Raw genomic sequence first — 16,536 nt, 5'->3', positions numbered from 1 at the left:
GTGTATTGTAAATTGAAAAAAACCCCAACCCCAACATTTTTTTTCTTCATTCATTCATTTTATGATTATCCTGCATAAGGTGTTGTAAAGCATGTATCTTTTTTCTGTTTCTTCATTTTACTTCTATATGTTCTGCTCTAATTAATTTAGATTCATATTAATTTTAAAAACACTTGCAGTCCAGAGGCATTTCTGTAACTACAAAACTACTTTTTTCATTTTTAAATAAAAGTAACTTTTGCCTACATTTCACACATGAGTCCATCAACCATAACTGCTACACATTGTATGCAGCTTCCCTAGAGAATCATTTTACATATTTTTGGATGCACAAGATTCTTCATGTTTGCTGACATGTTAAAAAGTTCTTAATTGATTAGCTTTAATAATTTTTTTTTATTCATTCCTATAAACTTTTATTGTTTTTGCTTCCTGAATTTTCTTTGACTGAATAAAATTATTTCTTTTTCCTTCTATTGACATTTAGGTAATGAAATATAAATCAGGCTTACACATTTTCCTTGAGTCCTGGTTACAAGGAAGAGCTCAAGATGCAATGTGATGGCTTAGAGAGCATATCTATTAGTTGTTTTCACAGTAGATAGAGAAATTATGTATTGGACTGACAACATATAAATGACAATATTCCATGGAAATGCCACTTTCTTAAGACTTCTTGACTTTCAATAAGAACTTTAATTAAGAAAAGAAAAAAGCTTTTTTTTTTTCAATGCATTTGTGCTCTATACCCAATGATTTTTTTAAAAAGGTTGGAAATTTAACCTTTCAGTCATGCCTATATCCAGATTCTGCTGAATCAAACAGATACCATTTACATCAGATTGACGGAATTTGAACCTATATCATTGTAAGGAGAATAATCATGAAGGGGATTCTTCATAATCAGTACTTTCTTCTGATAGATCAGTGGTGTGACATGTGAGGTGCTTAACAAATATGCAAACTTCCAGAAGGTTTTTCTGGTACAATCTGACCTTCAAGAAAGTTTGTTATAAAAACAGTGCCAAGCATCCAACAGTGTTAGGAAGAACATTTGAGGAACGGTGTGAGATTGTAATTGTAAACAATATTGCAATCTGCTTTGTGAACAATCTATCGTTTGTCTGTGTGTTTTTGTTCCCACTGTTTAATACTGTGGGAGTGTTTTCTGTTGCTTTGTTCATTGTACTTTAACACTATGCCAAGTTCTCTATCGTAGTAGTAGTGAAGTGTTGCTAATGACTTACCATGATTTTAACTATGGCGTTATTATCTTTTGTTTAGGAGGTTTTGGAGTTTTGGGTCCAGCACTGAATACTTGGGGCTTTATTCTTCTCTCTAGAGAACCATGGTCAGGAACATAAAGATATGGCAGTTAAGTGGAAAAACTCAAAAATTTCTGCTGAGGCAGGACATGTGCTAGCACAATGTGTTTGAAATCATGTTTTTATTTTTTTTTTCTGAGGGGAGGAGGCAAGAAGAGTATATCCCTCCCACCTTTGAACTGAATGATTTTAAGGGAAGGCAGATCAAGTGCTCTGAGGAGGAATCTCTGGAGGTTACTCAATAACAGCAGTAGCAGTATGAGAGATCATATAAGCTTCAGGAAATGCTTTGAAAACAGCTGGAGATAAAGTAAGTATAAGGTGAAGAATGAGTGCCTACAATGTTTTTGTTTTTTCTTAGACTGATGGCCCCAGCTGGAGCTAAATGGGCTAAACAGATCAATACAGTGACAGTGTTTTGGGGAAGCCTGTGTTTCCCCAAAAGAAGTAAGGACAATTATGAGAGGGTGGGGGATAATGATTCTTCTCATTTGTTAGAGCATGCTTGGTCTTGTGTGGGTTGTTCAGAATACAAATTTTTGATGAAAATTATCTGCTGAAATTGTTCTTCAATAGAATTTTCTCAGAAACATTATTAAAATAATCCCTGAAATTCTACCTCAGAGTACTTAACTCTGAGCTTGTGCTGCATGTGTAACTTCTATGTAGAAGGCTTGTGTAAGTATTTCAATTTTGTGGAAAATGACTAAGGGACAGTGAAATGACTTGTTTGAAGTCATTCAAGAGGTTTGTAGCACTTTGAAGGAATTATGGAATTTAAGGTATAGAGTCCAAGACTAGTTGGAACTTGGTTATGCTTGTGCTGCACGTTGCTGGTAGTCTGTAATTTAGATGCTGGCTAAGGCAGACTTCTGGGAATAAGTCCTGATAAGTAAAACAAAGATAGCCAATTTAGTTTCAGGCAAAACAGGATCTGCAGTCAATAGAGTTAGGCCTTTAGATGATGTTACCTGGAAAAGCAAGCAGTGTGGAAAATATACTCCCAATCATGAACTTAATTTAAAGGGGAGCTTTCAAACAACTAAGATCTCATTTAGAAACATCAAGGTGGCAATTTATAAGATATTATGCAGAAGAACTGATCTTAGAGGATGGATTTAAATGTATAGGAGTGTAAAAATGTCCAAACTTGCTTTTTATGCTGGTCTTGAGAGAAGTCTTTTGTTCAAAATTTTAGGCGCATAATCTCTCCTCCAGAAGTACATACTTTTTGGGAGTAAGGTAAATATCAATCTGGGAGCAAAAAAAGTTTTCTATAAAATTGTCAGTGGGGAATAAAATGTATGTAATTTATATAAACTGCTTAAATTCCTGTCCACTGAAATGTGGCTGAAGACAGGAAAGGAATCAGTTTGGACCTCAGATGTACTTGTGACACTTTGGATTCTTAGTTTTACAATAGAATTGATCAGTGGAAAACAGCATGACAATAATAAGGATCTCAGTCAGACTGTGGAGTCAAAGTTGATTCTTATTTATCATTGTTAAATAACAGAATGGAAGCAGTGAAGCACAAATTCTCAGCAGAATACTTTTTTTTTGACAGCTGAAAAGAAAGATGCCTGTGCCATTAGCAATTGATACAGCAGTCCCTAGAAACTTGATGGGGTTGTTTATGAAAAACAGAAAAGGAAAAAATAAATGATGACTCTGTCTTGGAATCCCAGGTGTTGTGACTGTACGATCAAAATTATGCTCTCTGTAATTGCAAAACTGGGACTGAAATAGCAGTGACATGACATTAAGTTATCTTTTTTTCTCAGTACTCTCTACCTTTGTCTCACCTGGTTGCATACCTTTGGATATGGCTGCCGTCACAAACACCTTGGCTGTGAGGAAAGGTTGGGTGGAAGTGAACAAAGGTGCAATGAGGCATGGCTTGTCGTATTGTTGATGTTGTGCTAAAGTGAATACTCGTGTCTTGTAATATTTCTACAGTCCTTCTCTCTTAATTTTTTTGTTTTGAGACCTGGCCACAATATGCTGTCATTCCCATGCAGGCAACGGACTTGAGTTTATTCCTGAGGGCGAGGATTAATGTACACTCAGGTGTTATCCCATTACATAATAATGATGGGGCAGAGGTGCTTGCCCAGACCTAAGTGTCATGACATGCTTCTATGTCTGCAGTTCTGACATAATCTGTTTGCTTTGATAATTTAGTCATTCCTTTAAATTTGAATCTTGTCTGTTGCCCATGATTAAGAAAGGAAGGGTCAATGGTAACTGTGGAAGAGAAACACAGACAGTAAGACCCTTGTTCATTCGTTGGATTCTTTCTCTGTAGCTCTTGTGAGAAAGTTTTTCTTGGGGGTTTTGGATGATTGAACAATAGAAACTAAGGGAAGGAAGGGAGAGAGGAGATCGAGGAGTGAGTTACACTGTGTACTGTTAAATTACAGTGGAAATTCTCAGGAAGGAAGATTTTAAGTTGCTCTCTCCAAATTTCTATTTTCCCTGCAAAAGTGCAATGCTGTTTCCTTACTAATCGGGCTATGTCATATCCCAGGTCATCAACTTTACATAAGCTTTCTTTTGTCACCAGCATTCATGTGTCCCAAGTTCTTTTGGCTAGTTCAATGTTTAACCAACTGTGTTTCATCAGCTTAATGATATTTAGGTTTCACTGTTACAGTTTTGCAATCATCTTATCGAGATGTCCTGGACTAAGTAAACTTGAGACCCAGACCTCATGTCAACATACAAAAAGCAGTCAGTCTTTATTTTATACCCCATTTTCCTACTATGCAAGTCTGTTTTCCCTATTAAGACTAAACTGTTTTATACTATTTAAATAGAAAGTAAGCAATTTGTCATGTAATTAATTTGGTTCCAGTATTCATATTCTCCTTTGTTTGCTTGGAGGTCAAAAGAGGGCTATGAAGAGCTGTGCCTTTAAAGCAGTTTTTATTGGAGCTAATTAGGATATGTTATTATCTGTATAGAGGCTTTTGAGTACAAGTCAACTGTAATCCAGGCATTGCATGAAGTTCAATTCTGTCAGGTTTGCTGTCTTAGAGTAACTATTGACACCTAAAAAATTATAGTAAATACTCTTTCCTGTTGCATATAGATTTCATCTAGGCACCTATAGTAGACATTATAAAATGCAGGCTAAACTGTCTGTGCATATTTTTCTGCCCTTTTCCTTTCATTTTCCCTTTGTATGTGACAAATGAATACTACTTCCATGATTTTTTCTTCCAAAGGTACACTAGGATTCTTTCAGTCTTTGTTAGAAGCCAACAGGGAGTGTTTCACTCCCAAGCAAAGCACTGGGCTCATAGTTTTGAAAGAGGAAAAACAGATTTAAAGATGCTTCCCATAAGCTTGCCTGCTGCCATTTTCCATGGCAATTCATTAGTTGCTAGGAAAATGTAAATGGGCCCTTTGGAGCTATTATTCTGACAGCCTTATGCTGGAATTTTGTCTTAAAAGTGCTACATAATGCAAAGTTATCTTACATCTATGTTGTTTGGCATATTTTAAGGCTTTGTATTTACTTTCTATGTTAATAATACTTGTAGAAAAATAGCAGAGAAAAAGCACATTTGTCACATCTTTGGCAAACACTTTCCTCCATTTTCTTTTTTTAGATAGCAAGCTGAAAAGCTTGTGTTTTTACATTGGCTTATGATGTTCACTCCATAATTATTATTTAATAAATTCACATCTAGATAAGTAATTTTGTATGTTACTGGATTTTTAAACTCATAAAAGAATATTTTTGATAGCTGTAAAACTGTGGACCAGTAATACAGGACATGCAAGTTTTATACTGTGTAAACAGAAGAGCTTTAAAGTAAGACGGTTTCTGCAAGACTGTTTTTAATGAGGGAAAAGATTTAGGGTTTTGGTTTTGTTTTTTTTTTTCCAAATCAAGGATCTTTTACCTGTTCTATACTTTATCTTTCTGTGATGTCACTTCTCAATGGCTATGTGATTACATGTGTACTTCACTCACCTTAAAGAGTTAGTTCATCTCCTGGTCCTTTTTTCCTTTTTTGGTTTCTTGGCTGTTTGTTTTTTTAAAGTAGACTTCTAATGCAGGTATAATTGTGTTAGCAGTGCTCTTCATGCTATAGCTCCGTTTGGGACTCATAGCCATGTTTTCAAAGCTAAAACTTCCTCTTCTTCTTTTGGCACAATTGAACAAAAAAAAAATAGTATCTTCTTGTTAATGAAAAGTGTTAGGACTGTATGTCACAGTGTGACTGTAGAATACTGTGAAACTGTCTCTGGGGCAGTCCATGGGTCATGCTGGGTGTCTTTGTTTTGTTTTATTTTTAAATTCTCTTTTGACTACTCTTGACTTTGGTCTATTTTTTTTTTTTTAAACAAGATTCAGGCACTGGACTCTTTCAAGCTAAGCCACAAAAGTAGTTCCCAATGGGAATATTTGTGTTCTGTTTAAATCCACTCACCCAGATAAGCGGGTCACTTCTAAGCCAATATTTTTTTCAGAGTGCTGTAATGTTCATAGTAGATTCATCCCAGTGCTTCAACATTGCCTCAAAAAGAAACAAACTCAAAATAATAAAATGCCCACAAACATACACGTATATATTTTAAAATGCATTAATATTTGTTACATAAAGGAGAAGTATTGAAGTGTGACATTCTCAAAAAACTCAATTCTGATTAGAGTCATACCTTGTTGCTGAAGTTGTATTTAAGGAGAAATCACTCACCTTGGTTTCTTAGCTGATCTGTTTCCTTCCTGCCAAGTACTTCTGCCGCACCTGAATCATAAGCTAATTCAGTATGGCCTTCCTCTTGATATGGAATCTTATCAGGAGAATTTTTTTTTTAATTTGGAGGGTATTCCAAAGTGAGATAAAAAAAAGAGCACTGAGTTTTATTTTTTTGCTCCTCACCTTTTCTACTTTTCTACTCTTACCCTCCACTGTTGCTGTTTGCTGTCTGTGACACAGGAAGATTTAATAAGGTTAATTAGTATAGCATAGTATATTGCTATACTTTGAAGCACTGTGGGGATTTTTCTTCTTCATTTCCAGAATAACCTTTCAGACCTTTAGGAGTGGCAATCAGTCATCAGGAGTGCAGGAGATGATGCTGTACCAGGCAAGGGAAGGGAGGTGGGCACCAGGCTACCCAATGGATGCAGGGTGTCCCAGGGGAGCTGGGCAGCAGCTTTGTGAGTGGGGCAAAGCTGGCTTCTGAGGAAGTGGAGAGCACTGATGCTGGAGCAGGTGCCAAAGCAGCTGCTAGTGTTCCAAGGAGCCAAAGGCCCTAGCCTACATCTGTAGTCAGATACAAAGCATTTCAATGGGAGTCATAAAAAATATGAGCCCTGAGAGGCCTGAATTTACTTTTATATGCATCTGGGTATTTCTTTTGTGGAATTCAGAATGGGTTAGGTATGGGTATGATCCCAATTCTTCCCTCCACTGATTTGTACCACTGTCATGGTTTCTGTGTGGTCCAGCTAAACAGAAAGCTGTCTTGACATTTATACCCTACCTTTTTCTTTGTACAAATCTAGAGTAGGTGAAGTCAGTAGTATACAGGGAGGTGAATTGAAGCATACAGTTACATTATACCATGGTCCCCTAAGGATTGAGATAATTGAACAACTTTTCCCCAAGAACTGAGGATTTTAGTGTTTATTTCTGTGCTGTTGTAAGGAGTGTTGCCTGGAGGTCCTTGAGGGCAGTCATCTGTGTATGTAACCTGCCTCTTAGGAATTGCACTTAAGGATAATATTTAGTGCGTGTCATGGAACATTTTCAGTGCACCTCCAGTTAACCATGCCTTGCAGAGGACACTTGGCAGAAGAAAGAACAGACTTTGTGTTTTGTGCAGCATCCAGTTACTCAGTGTGTCAGGATAGAACTGCTGGTGATAGTAGCAAAAAGAAACAACATGCAGTCTTTTCTTTTGGGGTTGTTGCAGTACAGGCTATAATGTCTTTTGCACCAGGGAATTGGGAGCGGCAGTAAGAGTGGCAGCATAAGAGTGATATGATTACTGGGTACTAAGTGATCATATTATTACTGGGCACTGATGTGAAATAGGAAGCAGTCTCAAGAGCACTCTAGAAGTAAATATAAAGCAGGTCATTCTAGGAATATTTTAATGTGGTAATACCATTGGGTTTTCTCCTGCTGGTGCTGTTTTGGAGAGGGGGATCAAGGAGACTGTTTCTCAGCATCCTAGATGTTTTGAACAGAATTTACCTGCTGTGCAGCCAAATATTCAATATATGCCATAATGATCCTTTAATTTGAGTGTGATGACTGTGTAATGCTGACAGTAGCTTAAGTAGGTAACCCAAAGGAACCTCTGTAAAGATTTCATCATGATTAACTCATTTGTCATTAACTGTGGTATAGAATTAATGTGGATTGAGAATTACATTGCAATTTACCAAACACAGGATGGAAAATAGATAGTAAGCCATCTGACAAGGAATATCTATCATTGCATGAGGATTAAAATCAGCAAATCAAATGACATGAGTTGTTATAGCTGCTGACCTAACGTTCCTTCAAGCATCTCCGAAGCATGATAACTCCAGTGCAAACATAAGTGTGTGTGTGTGGTTCTGCATTATGCATAGTTTTAAATCACCCCTCCCATATTTTAAAAATACTTGTATAGTTAACTCACCAGCAGTAGAGTTTCGAATGCTGTTTGCCATGGCAGCTGTTTGGCAACTGTCTCTATAGCAGGGCTGAAACAGCCAGCTTCTGGCAGGTTGGCAGCAGGTCCTGGCAAAGAAAATGAGCTAAAAAGAGGCAATGACCATGTCAGCTCAGAGGATCCCACATACTAAACCCTCATAGCTGTGCAGTAGTTAACACTTGGTGTCTGTTGGCTGAAGGAGTGAAAAATGCAGGTTAATTTTTTAGAAATAGGCAGAGGCCCAAATTTGATTTGATTTTGGGCATGCAGCTCAAAGCAGGTGCTCTGCTGTGGTTTAAGGTTTTTATGTTCAGTTTAGTTTCACTGTTTCACCCTTTGGACTTGGTTATATCTAGCACACTGTCATGTCTTTGGACACAGACACCCAGCACATCAGGGTAAAAGATTGCTCTCCCATCCGTGCTTGCAGTCTTCCATACACTGTGGCTTTGATCACTTCTTGGAGTCCCATTTGAAATGGATATGATTACCTGTGTTTAATAATAATCAGCTTTTGTGGTGATGGGGTATATTTTTCTCATTCTTCTGCTACTTAATGTTTGCTCTTTCTGAATATTCTTTCACTGAAAGCAGGAGGATCTTTTTATAACCCTGAACATACTTTTGGAGTATGTGGGGACATGTATGTGGGGACATCATTACCAGCCAAAAATAAAAGTTTAATGGGTGTACAAACAGACTGCAAGCTGAAGCATCTGATGGGATACAGTGTGAAAAAAAGGCCTCAGGCATCTTGCAGAAGGGATATGTACATGCTCCCAAGTTTCAATTAAATCCCGTTTCAGATTTTGCAGTGATTTTCATTTGAATGTGTGATTTCACTTGAGTCTGAAAGTGATATAAATCTGAAAATAGGCATATCGTCTTCTAGTTTGAACAGAGTTTAATGTTTTGTGTAAGAAAATACCATAAGGTTTCACATACTTATTATCCTGTTCAGGTAATGAGAAAGAGCAGAAAAAATCCGCAGGCCAGAGATAATTTCTAAGAGTACAAAGTGACTACCAAAGTTTTTTATTTCCTTGATAGACATGAAAGCTAAACAGCTGGGCTTGGGATACTTTAACAAAAATGGTTACTAGATTTTGAAAAGGAGTGAAACCCAAGCCACGTTACTGTGAAGATATGTCCATTTTGCAGCAGTCCTGCAGAAAAGGCTTTGACTGATGCTTGTATCCTAAATGGAAGAGGGGTGGTACTGGTAGGCTGTAGTGACTTGTAGTGAAAAGGAAGAAACTGATTGTCAGACCGTTTTCTAAATTGTGTTTGTATATTGGTCTTGGCATAATTTCCTCTTGTTCCATTGAACAAAGAATAAAAGTATCATTCATGCAAATAGAATTTCTTTGCTATACTGTCGTGATCTTCCATCTTTTTCACAATGGAAATTTTTCACTGGTGGAAAGCAGTGTAGCAGAAAAGTACGTGGGGGTCCTGGTCAGTGGCAAGTTGAATTTGAGCCAGCAGTGACCTGGCAGCCAGGAGAGCCAACCCTGTCCTGGGGACATCAGGTACAGCATGGCCAGCTGGGCAAGGGAGGGGATTGTCCTGCTCTGCTCTGAGCTGGGGCGGTCTCACCTCCAGTGCTGGGGGCAGTTTTGAGTGCCACAATAAAAAAGATATTGAACTGTTGGAGAGTGTCCAAAGGAGGGCCATGAGGATGGTGAAGGGCCTTGAGGGGAAGCCATATGGGCTGAGGTCACTTGGTCTGTTCAGCCTGGAGAAGAGGAGGCTGAGGGGAGACCTCACTGCAGTTACGGCTTCCTTGTGAGGGGAAGTGCAGGGGCAGGCACTGATCTCTTCTCTGTGGTGACCAGTGACAGGACCCAAGGGAATACCTTGGAGTTGTGTCAAGGGGGATTCAGATTGGGTATTAGAAAATGGTTCTTCATCCAGAGGGTGGTGGGGCACTGGAACAGGCTCCTCAGGGAAGTGGTCACAGCAGCAAGCCTGACAGAGTTAAATAAGTGTTTAGATAATGCTCTCAGGCACAGGGTGTGATTCTTAGGGTTGTGGCTGTACAGAGCCAGGAGTTGGACTTGATGATCCCTGAGGATCCCCTCCAACTCAGCATATTCTGTGATTCAGTGATGCTGTTAGGGATACAGTATGGATATAATATTTAACTTGGATTAAATTTAATTAGAATAATCCATTGAAACTTTTTTTTTCCAGAAATTTCTTCTACAAAAAAGGGCACCATACAGAAGCAAGCCTTCCACAGAAGGGATAAAATTACTTGGGAATAAGATAATTTGTTCAGTTGTTGTAGGAAACTTCAAGCCCAAGACTAAGTTTCTTGGCTCAGGCCTTGTCTTATTCTCTCAGGCCACTTGCTCATTGTCATCTCTAGTGGGAGTCAAACAGTCTTGGGAGCCAGGACGTCCAGCACAGGGAATTCTTGAAACAGTGACCTGCAAGATGCCTCTGTGGGAGGGCTTTCCTGGAACTGCAGTCACTAGAGACCTCAGGATTCATGATGTGGAGGCAGTCCAGATGGCAGGACTGCCTGGAGACACTGCAGGCTTTGTTCCCTTTCAGGTCACCAGCCAAGCTGGCAGGAAACCTGGCAGGCTTTTGATAGAACTTTGCCCCTCTTGCAGCCAAGTCATATATATTGATCATTGTCTGTTCTGGTGTTTTGTTGTGTTTTGACCAGGAAATCTATTTTGGGACCTGAAATCCTTTCCAAAAAAGAGGTTTCTTTATATATGGAAGTTTCCGCAAAATTTTCCGGGTTTTGTGAATTGGCATTGTACCCAAGACCCTACCAGACTTCTTCTTATCCTCTTCCTAAAATGGATATCTAAATGGCTATCAGCTACAGTTCTTGATAGTGAAAGGCCAGTTTTAAAAACTGTATTTTGATCTATCTGTAAATTAAGCAGAAAGTAATCTCTGTGTATGGTGCTATCTGTATAGATGTGTCTGTCTGACATCAAAACACTGACCTTTCCTGGTGAGGCTTCTTTCTTATGCTATATTAAATTTTCATACAAAAACTAGCCCTCAATTTTCTTAATTTAACTTTCATATCTACTTCCCCCCACACACACACTTCTATGTATTTATAGTGTTACATACAGACACACAATTTTTTCCTAAGACTTAACACTACTTCTACTTGAAGTTATAGGTCAGACATCTAGTTTCATAAACAGTCTCCAAGACATGAATTTCAGGAAAGTCATAGACTTGGGTGTTTTTTTACTTATTTATTTTCATGAGTGCTAATTAAGTTTTAAAGGTGATATAGAAGTCCAGCAACTTTGGGGTTTGCCCAGATATGACAGTGCAAGGGACTGATATTTTCCTTTTGTGAAATTGTCCTTATAGAAGTGGCTTCTAGCCCAAAAGCAAACCATATCTGATGCTTAGTGGTACTGTGATGAGTTACCAGAATGGATTTTGGGAATGGATTTTGTTGATTGCTGGGAGAAAAATCATGCAACTGACATTTAACTAAAACTTGTGCTGCTGCAATAAATTGTGATTGGAAACATGTTTTAAATAAAGTCCAGAAAGACGACATTAGTGATCAATACTTGGCAATGAAAATTTGTTTCTGTGAGCATGTCCTTTTATGCCAGAGAGATTAACATTAAAACATTATAATTAGTATTTGTTTTGGCAGCTATATTTAAATCCATTCTTCTTAATCTTTACCTTATGTATACTTTGTAATGAGTAATCAGGATTCTGGGTATTTTTTAAAATTGTATTTATAGAGAGTGTCTATTTATATAGACACTGTTTCTGCCTTGATTTTTATATTCCCTTTAAATAATTTCTTGCTGTCTTTTAGACCACATTCAAGTCTTACCAAGATCAAGAATTATTTTCTTGCCAACATAGCCAGCAAATATTTGAATGTACAGTTTAATAAACTAGTTTATAAACTTCTTTTTAATTGGGCAGGTGAGCATTACTATTTTACTTTGTTATATGTATTTTTAGGGTTTTTTTTATAATGGTTTGCTTGTGTGTATCCTGAAATCTCTGTAGTACTTCTTTAACTGTAACTGAGTGTATTTCTCTTAGATTTATTTTTTAATTGCAATTTTCTGAGCAGCATAGTGGCATGAAAGAACTTGTGCTGCAGATTTTCCTGTCAGACTTAGAGAAAAGCATGTGACATGTGCCTTGGAGAACTGACCACATGCTGTACATTTCCTCTATGCTGCTTCTATTAATATCTTTATTACCCTTGAACTCAGGAGAACATCCTTGTATGAGCCCACCTGCCAACAGCTTCAGTTTGCTAAGACAGTTTTGGGTGGTCTTGGGAATGCTGAAGTAACCTTCAGAGCACCCTGCCAGAGCACTTAAACCTAGTGCAGCAGCTTGTACTGATTTGACCAGTCTCAGGCTTTGAAGAACAAAAGCACACTCCTAGTCCCTATTCCCTTTTTCTTCTTGTGGTACCTGTATTTTAGTAGCATCAGTCTCCTTCTGTCCTAGGAATGGATTTTCTCTACCGGACTTTGCTGGTGCTATTTCATTTGCCAGATTTGCCTGGTGCACAGGATCCCAGAACTGAAGAAAGGCTATAACTTTGGGCAGGTACCAGAAGGCAAAATACATTAAGTATGTCACAGCTACCATAACCAATGACCACAGGGTCCAGGGCACACATTTTCATTTTCATGCTAAAATAAAGACTTTGGTCTTCTTTTGAGATTATAACACTTTAGGAACACATTTTCTATCATTTAGCACAATCATTTCTATCTCCCTCACTCAGACAATGTTACTGGTCAAGAAAGGTGATGGCAAAGGAATTGAGGAAAAAAGTACTAAATGCCACTGCAAGATGACATCCAAACAGTAACTAATCCAGTAACCAGCCTCATCACCCTGTCTTGCATCCTGGCTCTAAAACAATTTAAGTGTCATTTGTAGAGACTCACATGGTCTGGAAAGGTGATTTCACTGATTTCACAATGTGTTTCAGGTGGCTGTCACCTGTACCAAGCCTACCAAGTGTCAGAATGTAACTGCTGTGAATACACATCATTTGTTCCATGAAGCATCAAGGTTGTGCCCTGTACAGATCTGGAAATCAAAGAGTTCATCTAACCCCATAGATCTCTACGTTCTCAGACCAAGAGGAGTAGGTTCTCCATCTCGGGAACCTTTTATCTACCTATTTAGATACCAGTGTTCCCTATACTTCCCAATCCAAGTTGTGTCTTCCCCCAAAACCTTTAGTCCTTCTATACTGTGTCAGATCTCAGCACCTTGACCTTAACATAACTTTTAATTTTACATATCCCTAATGACAGTATCTGTGCTTGCTAAGCTCACATAATACATTTGAGAAACCTTGCACTGGATCCAACACCCTCTAGCCAGTGGAAACATTTTCATGACACTTTACTTGACACTGATTCAGGCTTTTAGTAATTATGTTTTAAAATTAAATGTCTGCTTAAAATTCAATAAGCCACAAGGTTATGTTGTAGGAGTTGCTGTTTGTTTTACCAAAAAGTTACATGTTTTCACTTTAAAGCCAATTATCTAATTTTTACACTGCACAGCTGGTGTCCTGGTGATATCTCTGTACTTTTGATTACACAGCCTGACCTTGCTCCCCTCACAACCCCAGACCTCTCATATCTGTGGGAATTTCACACTAGAGACTGCACACAATAAGGCCATTCTTGAATATACATTCCATTGTAATTCTTTAGCTGTAAAAAGATTTTGATTTAAAAAACAGGTGAATAAATTAGAAACTGTTTATATAAGGGCAAATATTGAGAATTAATTTGATTTGTAAAATAACTTCTCAAGGTTTTATATGTAGTACAGGCTGTACCTAATCCCCTTAGCAGTACATGTTAGCATTCTTGCCATATGTTTACTGCTATGACTTATTTGATTTTATAATATCCTGACTCCAGTATACTGTACATAACAATTCCAGGCATTCTTGCCAATGTAATATACTCCAAATAAAATAATTGCCCATGTATTTTCAGTATAGTATCTTATCTTTTTTTTTTTTTGCTGTTATTGCATATTCTAATAATAATATAGTCTTACAGAGAACAAACTAGAAATAACTCTTTCACTTTTACAAAAATAGCATCCTAAAAAGTCTGAGTTTAATGATCTGAGGTAGAGAATCTTTTCCCAATACATGGACCCATTATAGACAGGATTACTCAAAAGGCTTTTCTTTCCTGTAGGTCTCTTTCTAGTCTTTGCAGACAAATCTCTTTCTCTTTAATGGCCTGATCCCTGTTCTGATGAAGTGTATTAAAAAGAAGTTTTCACTCATATGCTTTTTTTTTCCTTTATTCTCAGAATTTTGCACATCTTTCTTTCCTTCTTACATCTCTCCTTATTCTCTCTGGGCACCATTCATGATTCTTATCAAGGGTTGTTAATAATCTCTTAGTCAGGTAGAAAAGTCTCTGACGTTGCCTTGTCCTTTCGATTATGAACATTTCCTTTGGTCATGTGGTAATGACTTCTATCCCATCAGATAAAACATTCTTTGTCAACACTGTAAATGACAATAATTCATGAAAGCAAATTAATTTATGCAGGTTTAAAGATATTGGCAATGTCAGACATGAGGGGAAAAGAAATGAAATGCAAATGTACTGATTTTTATGGTGGTTTGTAATTTTCTTCCAGTCTTTGTGAATTGAAGGGTGCTAAACATGAGAGAAATAAGCAGGGGATGCTGAATGAAGGAGTGTTGCTTCTGGAAGGAGGTAACTTCAGTTCTTATGCTTAAGAACATACATAGCAGGCTGAGGACACCTGAAGGGCAGAGCTGAAAGTGTCAAATAAACTGAAGTAGTATTGCTTCTGTTACCAGCTGGAGTCATGTCTGGTGCTTTCTGTACAAAATGGAATATAACAAATAATCTGAAATCCATATTTTAAAATATTTTAATTTTTACAGCAATGGGTAAAACATACCTAGTATTTTAGATTCGTGGCAAATAAGTGATGGTGGTCATCCACTGTCAGAGCTATTTGTATATTTTATAGGAACAGATCATATATTGGACTCATAAAGTGACTTTTGAAATAGGAAATTATTTTTTATTCATTTTAAAATAATAAAAAATAAAGCTAGAAAATCAAGTTACAGAATTTACAGGTGTTTTCTTTGGTTTTCTACATATGGGATTTTGCTTAAGAACACTTGGGTGTTTAACAAACCTGTGTGTTTTCAGAAAATTAAAGCTTCTTCAAAGCTCTTCAAGTTGTTCAGATAGTCAAAGATACCATTGAAGCCCATTGGAATCCCATCTTTTCTCTAAATATATGGGTAGTGTCCTTGTGCTTATGATTTTCATGTTTTGTTCCAAGATTATTGTGGAGTGAAATATTCCCATTGATGACATTTCTCCTATTACTGCAAATGTTCATACCTGCACCAGAAGAAGCTGTACTCAACTCACAGCAGTCTTCTCTATGCAGAAGTAAATAACTTAACTGACTGAAGATACTTGACTGCATGTGCTGGTGTTGTTGACAGGCAAGGCAGAGGGACTGTAGGGGAACAACACCCAGTATGATCCCCACATCAGTAAAATTATCTAAACATTTGCATTGTTCCTTAAGGATAGAAGCAAAAAATTTCATCATAAATTCTGTGGAAGACACATGAAGAGATGTGTAAGTTTCAGAGAAGCGGGAAGAAAGATTCTACCAACAAAAGTTTCAGGCCTAGTATCCTTTTCCTGTGGACCAGATCATATCCATGAAATTAAAAATCCCAATCATGGTAAGGGATTAAAATAATTAAAATATTAAAATAATAATTTTAAATTCCTCTTAAATTCAGGGTAATTATTTTTTTTTCCAGACACATGGCTAATAAAAGAGGGACATTTTCACTGGATTAGCAGCATAACAATTTTTTTTTGTACACCTTTATATTGCTTATGATTTACATATTAATTTCTGTGATTATCAATATGTCTTCTATATGTCACTCCCTATTAATTTTTTTGCCTTCAGCTTCTTGAAGATAATGTCCTCTTGATAATACTTGATCCCTGTAAAATGTGATTTAGTTCTTTAGTACTCCTCTTGAAATCTCCGTACATTTTAATACCATTTTCATGTAAAACTCTGGTGTCAGTTATTTGTGCTGTGAAGCCAACCCTTAATAATGTAAATCTTATTTGTGAACCATCTGTCCTTCATCTCTCAGGTATAGTTAAATCATAGATCATCTGAAAAAAACTAGGCTTTCCTTACCTAGTTTATCAACAGAGAAGCTGCAATGCCATAGAGAGTCTTTGTGCTGCCTTTCAAAACTTCAGTATTGTCATAGTTAAATTGTCTTCCTTGATGGGTTATTATTCCTTTCAGATGTAGATCTAAACAGAAACTGAAAGGAATATAGCCTAGCTCCCACACTGATTTTCTTCTTGAATACTTCATACTCTATAAAAATGAACACTGATGTTCTTTTTGGTGTTGCTACAGGGAAATAAGTACAATTGGGTCATCCAAGAGCAGTAGATGGACCATGACATTACCTATT

At 37.3% G+C, this 16,536-nt stretch overlaps 1 protein-coding gene across 5 annotated transcripts in view; it reads left to right on the top strand.

Annotated features, from left to right (window-relative positions):
* Positions 1 to 16,536, top strand: part of MYO16 (myosin XVI) — a 356,937-nt gene that overhangs the window by 47,666 nt on the left and 292,735 nt on the right. The window contains exon 1 of one of the 5 annotated variants that reach the window (XM_021545592.4): positions 1,511 to 1,635. The exons of the other annotated variants lie outside the window; for them this stretch is intronic. The gene's annotated coding sequence lies outside the window, so the exon portion shown is untranslated. Of the gene's footprint in view, positions 1 to 1,510; positions 1,636 to 16,536 lie in introns of those variants that run through there. 5 annotated transcript variants of the gene reach the window in all.

The sequence above is a fragment of the Lonchura striata genome, chromosome 1, assembly GCF_050655825.1.
Source record: "Lonchura striata isolate lonStrDom1 chromosome 1, ASM5065582v1, whole genome shotgun sequence".
NCBI lineage: Eukaryota > Metazoa > Chordata > Aves > Passeriformes > Estrildidae > Lonchura > Lonchura striata.
This window is presented reverse-complemented; position numbering and strand designations above follow the sequence as displayed.